Source organism: Triticum aestivum, chromosome 4B (assembly GCF_018294505.1).
Source record: "Triticum aestivum cultivar Chinese Spring chromosome 4B, IWGSC CS RefSeq v2.1, whole genome shotgun sequence".
NCBI lineage: Eukaryota > Viridiplantae > Streptophyta > Magnoliopsida > Poales > Poaceae > Triticum > Triticum aestivum.
The window spans coordinates 374,828,760-374,835,960 of record NC_057804.1 but is presented as its reverse complement, the minus strand read 5'-3'; positions in this window follow the sequence as shown (position 1 = coordinate 374,835,960).

The following is a 7,201-nucleotide window of genomic DNA, read 5'->3' as shown; positions in this document are numbered from 1 at the left end:
AATCATGTTCACTATTTTGACATCTGGTGCAAATTTTTTCTGCCCCCCAGTGTTCGGCTGGCGTGGTTCATCCTCGTCTTCACTTGGCTGCTCCCTCCCTTTGTGTTCGGCTTTTAGCTTGTCGGCCGGCTTGAAAAGCCAGCATTGTCTGTTGGTGTGATTCGCAGGTTTCTCGGGGGTGCCATGAATCTGGCATAATCTGTCTAGAATTTTGTTTAGGCTAGACGGTCCATCTCTGCTACCTTTAAATGGCTTTTTCCGTTGACCATATCAAGAGCCCCTGAATCCAGCGTTTACCGCCATGTTGTCTGGGATGTCTTCATTGTTTCGATGCTTGTTCTTATTGCGTCGCGGCTTCCCATTGTCGTCCCTGATTTCGGATGTGCCTGGCTCGCTGGTGCCACTGCGGGACAACCAAATGTCCTTGCCCGCGCAAAAGCGGGTCATAAGGCTTGTTAGGGCTGCCATTGTCCTCGGCTTTTCTTGGCCGAGGTGTCTGGCGAGCCATTCGTCCCAGATACTGTGCTTGAAAGCTGTCGGATTTCGGGTTTCGGCAGACCCTCTAGATTCGAACACTGGGGTGCGCACGGAGATTCGGCCCTCTACCTACCTGCACCTCACCGCCTCGCTAGGAACTAAGCAATCAAAGGGACAACACAAGAGACACAGGGTTTATACTAGTTCAGGCCACCATTGTGGTGTAATGCCCTACTCCAGTGTGTGTGTGGTGGATTGCCTCTTGGGCTGATGATGAACAGTACAAGGAAGAAAAGCCTCGCGAGGGTCAGCTCTTGGCTGGCGCGATGAACTGCTAGGGGAGTTCAGTCGCTCTCTGTTTGGATGCTTCTCTCGATGCCTCTACCCTGGGGGTGGTTAGTCCTATTTATAGGGAAAGGCCCTGGGCCTCTTCCCAAATATTGAGCGGGAAGGGCGCCAACAATTGGCCATTTTGAAGGGGAACATCTAGTACACTTATCCTGACTAAAGTTGGTCCTCGCCTGCCAAAGGCTCTGGTGGTGACGCTGGCTTGGGCTCCACGATGACTTCTATCCTGCCGTTCTGCTGGTCTTGGTGTTGTTGCACCGAAATGGATGCCTTTGCTTGATGCTCTCGTCTGCGCTTGCTCCCTTTGCACCAAAGAGGAAAGAAGGACACTGTGCGGGCTGGCGCCCGCCCGGCGCCCTTGGTCGTCATGGCTTGCGTCATGGGCACCTCGTGAGGTACCCTGCCTTGATTTCTCCGCCTCCTCGCGAGCCAGCCTGACGAGGCCGTGCCTGAGGAAGCCTCTTGTCGTCCACCCCACGAGGCTTGGCCCCTCGCGAGGGTCTTGAGCTTGTGTTGATGAAGATGGGCCATGCTGGGCCGCCCCTTAAGCCACGCCGCAGGCCACAGGCAAGCAAGTCTGGGGACCCCGTTCCCAGAACGCCGACAGTAGCCCCCGGGCCCAAGGCGCGCCCGGACTTGGCTGAGCAGAGAGGCGAAGGGGCAAGCACGAAGCGTCGCGGTCCCTAACAGCCTGCGGCCTCGGGCGCCGCGTGGCGGTTGATTGGACGTGGGCGGCTCCGCTCCCCCACGATGCCTCGGTAACTGCACGAACTGGCAAGTCCCTGCATGCAAAAACTGGTCACGATTACCCGCGATCGTGGAAGCCAGCGGTTGGCCTCCCCTGGCTATAAGAACGGAACGGTGTGAGACACTCTAGTTCATCTTCCTCTGCTACTTCTCCTCTCCTTCATCCTCGCCACTGCTCCGCCTTACCGCAATGGCTCCGATACGCCGGTTCTCTGCAAAAGAGAAGGGAAAGGCCCCCCGAGAGGGTCCTGACCCGCTTCCGACAAAGAAGCGGTTGGTCCTCTGCCGCCGCGATGAGGGCGCGCGGCAGGAGGTGTCGAGGCCTTTGGTGCGAGCGGCCGCTGCCAGGGTTTCCGCTACCCTTGAAGATGTCACCCTTGGCCTTGGCCCTACGGCTAAGGCCGAGGCGCGTGTCTTGTCTTCTGCAGCGCTGCCGCGGGTCCTTGCCCACATCTACCTTCGTGATCCCAACGTCGACCTCGACAGCCTGCTGGAGCCAGCGAGCAGCGAGCTTGCCGCTGCCGCTGCTGAGGCCGTGAAGGGTCACGTGGAGGCTCTGTTGTCGAAGTTTCGGGCCTTCAGCACCAAGCCGAAGCGAGGCGCTGCCGGTCCTGTGGCCCCACAAGGCGAACCCGCTCCGCGCAGCTCCGCCGCCAACGAATGACTCTGCTGCGGCTCCTGTTCTGTTTTCTGTTCCTGCAACATGCACCATGCCTCGGGGAGGTGTTTAAACTTGCGTTTGGCGTTGTGATAACAGTTATGGACTGTAATATTTGCTTTTGAATTCCTTGAAATTTGCGCTCTTCCTACTTGCTTATGTTCTATGCCGGCAGGACCCGGCCCCGCACATACCTCAGCCGCCGTTAGCCCCGACCGGAAACCAGGACGGGGCCAAGGAGTGAGGGGCTATGTGACAAGTTAGGCTCCTGAGTCGCGATGCTCAGGAGTCCCCCTTAGCGCACGAACGACCTTCGTACCTTGGCTCCGCTTGGGGAGAGACGCGCGACGAACCAGGCCCGAGGGGCCTGGCTGGGTGGCATACGCCTGGGCGTGACCTAGGCGCAGCCCCCGTGCCTAGCCCCCTCGCGCGGCACTCCCGAGGGGAGGCGTTGCGATGAGGCCAGACACTGAGCTCGGGGCTCCCTGAGGTTGATGCGGCCGGGGCCACCCTCAGTTGTTTATCACCAGCGCGGAGCATAGCGCTTCCGTATGTGTACGGGCATAGCCACTCCTCGGCAGTGTCGTCAGCCAGCACGGAGCATGGTGCTTCCACTGGTGCGTGGGAGGGGGCTCCCCTCCGGGAGGAGCCCCCGGGGCGTGTACAACCCAGCCCTGACACGTGGCCGGCACGGTAGGGCATGAGGAGGTGTATCTGGGCACCCATGAGCCAACGCGGGACTCACGGGGCCCTACCTCAAGGCGGGTTGTGCCTGGCACTGGGCCTTAACTTGTGTTCCTGCAAATTTGGCCAGATGCCGATGCTCTACGTCCTTGGGTCCCAGCCCTCGAGGGAGTCTCAGTCGTTGCTGGTTTGCCAGGGCGCGATGCCGTGGACAAAACCAGAGGGTGAGGGCTGGAGAGCCGGTAGGAGCCCTGAGTCGCGATGCTCAGGTACCCCCCCCCTTTTAACGCGCAAGCTTGGTTAGTTGTCGACGCTCTACGTCCTCCGGTCCCGTCCCTCGAGCTAGTCTCAGCCGTTGCTGGTTTGCCAGGGCGTGATGCCGTGGACAAAGCCAGAGGGTGAGGGCTGGAGAGCCGGTAGGAGCCCTGAGTCACGATGCTCAGGTACCCCCCCCCCTTAACGCGCAAGCTGCCGACATGAAGGAAGAAGGGGTGCCACAGACAGGCACCAAATAACAAGCATGATGGGTCGAATGCATAGCCAGAAGATAAACGCAGCAGGGATACATGCCGCTGGGTCTGACCCGAGCGACTTGGGGATGATGCAGCCCGAGGGGCGCCCCCAACAAGGTAAGCTAAAAACATGAACAAAAGGGATACACGCCGCAGGGATTGACCCACGCGGCCTGGGAATGATGCAGCCCTGGGGGCGCTCCCAGCTGGAAATGAAACTTGGAAGATGTCACCTGATAGTGTCGACGACGAAGGGGTGTTGAGAGCCCCCAGGCCCAGGAGCCTCGGGGGCTCCGGAGGCGCTGGTGGCTCCTCGCGAACCATCTCCATCTCCGCCAGGACCGCGGAACGCCTGGCCTCCTGAGCCTCTAGGATGTCCCTCATGAGGCGCTGGCGCACCACAGCCGCGTTCGGCAAGCCGTAAGGCGTGCAAACGTAGTTGTGGGGTGGGCCTTCGCAGCGCCCCATGCGTGAGGGCCAGAAGCGCTCCTGAGAGGCGGCTCGGTTGAGCCCTGGGATGTCGATGCAGACACGCAGCCTACCATCCTTGCCTGGATGGGGAGCTGCGGCAGGTGAGCGGCGGCTGCCACTCATGACTCTTGACTCCTGCAACTCCTGTGTGACCTGACTGACGAACTCCTGAGGGCTTGGCCCTCCTTGCTTTGCTCCTTCCTGAGGGAAACGTGCTCTGAAACAGGCCTCCAAGTGGTGCCCAAACGCCTCCCTCGCGACCTTAGCAAGGTCGGTGGCCCTCCAAGGGGGAGCCCCCGAGCCCTGCTTGAGGAGGGCGCCGGGCGCGCTTTCCTATGCGACAGAAGGAGGTGTCCCCCGAGCAGGCGCAGACCCTGAGGGGCCTGCCTCCTGAGGGGTCGGGCCTGGCGATGTCTTCTTCTTCTTGGGAGCGGCTTTGGGGAGCCTCCCGCTCCCGCGATCTGGATCTTCAAGTGATGCGGCCTGAAAAGCTCGTTCCAGGGAACACACCGCGTCTCTTTCTTCACAGGGCACCGTGATGACTCCAACGCTTCCTAGCATCTTGAGGACGTTGTAGCCATGATGAGTCACGGCCATGAACTTGGCGAGAGCTGGGTAGCCGAGGATGGCGTTGTACGGCAGGCGGATGTGGGCGACGTCCAAGTCAATGAGCTCGGTGCGGTAGTTGTCGCGCTTCCCGAAGGTAACAGGAGGGCGGACCTGCCCTATCGGGACGGTGGAACCATCGGTGACTCCTGAGAAAGGCTTGGTTGGCTGAAGCTGATTGTATGGCACTTGGAGATTGTTGAACGTCTCGACGGACAGGACATTGAGCCCTGCTCCGCCATCGATGAGGGTCCTGGTGACCTGCACATTGCTGATGATTGGGGAGCAAAGCATCGGGAGGACTCCGGGTGTGGCCGCGCACTTGAGCCGATTCGCTGAGCTGAACGTGATGGCGCACGCCGACCACCTGAGGGGGCGCGTGTCTTCAAGCTTGGGGAGGACTGCATTCACTTCACGGGCGTACTACTTGAAGATGCGTTGAGAGGCTGGGGCCTGAGCTCCGCCCAGGATGAAGGCAATCGTGCGTGGCTCCTGGAAGCCCCCAGCCCCCTCGTCCTGATGATGGTCCTCGTTTCTCCTAGGCTGCGGAGGCAGTGGAGGGAGGCCTGCGTTTCCTTGCAGGCGGTCCTCGCGAGGCTGATCCTCCAGTTTCCCTCGCGAGGCTGATCCTGCCAGCGATCCTCACAAGGTCGGTCGCACCACCCTTGGCGAGGGCCGCGGTCTTCCCAGCATCCTGCGTTCCTTCCTCCCCCTCGGCCGTAGCCACGATCGTTACGGTCGGGGCGCCGGCCGACCCTTCCTTCTCGCACGGCTCGGAGCTCTTGGCATTCGTTGGTGTTGTGGGTGTGGAGGTCATGCTACACACAGTATCGGCTGCCCTTGAAAGACTCGGGCTGATCTCTGCCCTGCTTGGTGTCTGGTTCTGCCGCGAGCACGGCAACCCCCTTGTGCTTCACGTCCTTGCCCTTGGATTTCTTCTCTTCTGGGTCTGCGGCTGGCAGCTCGAGGAGGGAAAGGCGCCCTTCCTCAGCCCTGGCGCACTTGGTTGCGAGGTTGAACAGCTCTAGGGAAGTGCACAGATATTCATGCATCGCCAGCTCCTCCTTCATCTTGACATCACGCACGCCGTCGGAGAAGGCCGAAATGATGGCCTCCTCGGTCACCCTGGGAATCTTGAGTCGTGCGCTGTTGAAGCGCTGGATGTACTTCTGCAGGGTCTCCCCTGGTTGCTGCTTGATGCGGCGCATGTTGCTCACGGCAGGCGGCCGGTCGCGAGTACCTTGGAAGTTGGCGATGAAACGGGTGCGCATCTCGTCCCAGGAGGAGATCGTGCCTGGGGCCAGGTTCAGGAGCGAGGTGCGGGCCCCGTCCTTGAGTGCCATGGGAAATCAGTTCGCCATAACCTTCTCATCCCCGTTGGTGGCTTCGATGCCCAGCTCATAGAGCTGGAGGAACTCCGCAAGGTTGGCCGTGCCGTCGTAGCGAGGGGGCAGGTACAGCTTGAACTTGCAGGGCCACGCGACGCTGCGCAGCTCGGTGGTGAAGGCGCGGCAGCCTGCTGTGGCCACGGGAGGCCTCTGGTGATGAGGATCTTGGTCTTGCGGGGCCCCATGCGCTGCAGCTGGGAGCAGCGCGGGGTCTTGGCGTGCTGGAATGGGAGTGTGGTCGCGACGAACCGGAGCAGGGAGCACTCGGGCAGCTTCTTGGGGGCGAGGAACCTCTTGGCAGCTCCGCTCTTGCTGCGCTGGCGCCGGACGGGGTGGGTTCCGCCCAGGGGCCATGCGCCTAGGGGCCAGAGCGCCTTCTCGAGGGGGAGGCGGCTAAGGCGCCCCTGGAGCTTCATTGCCCGCGCAGGGCAGGGCGCGGTGCAGCGAAAAGGATGGCGCAAGGGGTCCCCCTGCTGTGCGGACGAGCTCGGCAACGCGGTCGAGCCATTCTTAGTAGACGTCGTCGACCGGGCGGTAGCGTAGGAGCTCGTTTGCCGCGATGAGCGCAGCCCGAGCCTCCATGGCCGCGTGGGGTGCGTGGCACGAGGAACCAGCCGGGGCGAGCGAGGGAGTGGCAGTGCGGCCATCTCGCCTCATGGATGGATGCTGGGACAATGCCTGCTGCTCGTTCCCCGCCGGGCCGGTGGCGGCGTTGACGGCGGGCGACGGGGAACAGCGGGGGTGGCCACCGACAGGGGCCGTCAGGGCGACGCGGGAAGCAAGAGCGGCTCGGCGCTCGGCGCGGGCCCGACGAGCGTCTGACATGGACGCGATGGTCGGCGAAGAACAAGGTGGTGGAAGACAAATTCCGGCGCACCCCTACCTGGCGCGCCAAATGTCAGATTTCGGGTTCCGGGAGACCCTCTAGATTCGAACACTGGGGTGCACGCGGAGATTCAGCCCTCTACCTACCTGCACCTCACCGCCTTGCTAGGAACTAAGCAATCAAAGGGACAACACAAGAGACACTGGGTTTATACTGGTTCAGGCCACCATTCTGGTGTAATACCCTACTCCAGTGTGTGTGTGGTGGATTGCCTCTTGGGCTGATGATGAACAGTACAAAGAAGAACAACCTCGCGAGGGTCTGCTCTTGGCTGGAGCGATGAACTCCTAGGGGAGTTCAGTTGCTCTCTCTTTGGATGCTTCTCTCGATGCCTCTACCCTGAGGGTGGCTAGTCCTATTTATAGGCAAAGGCCCTGGGCCTCTTCCCAAATATTGAGCGGGAAGGGCGCCAACAATTGGCCAT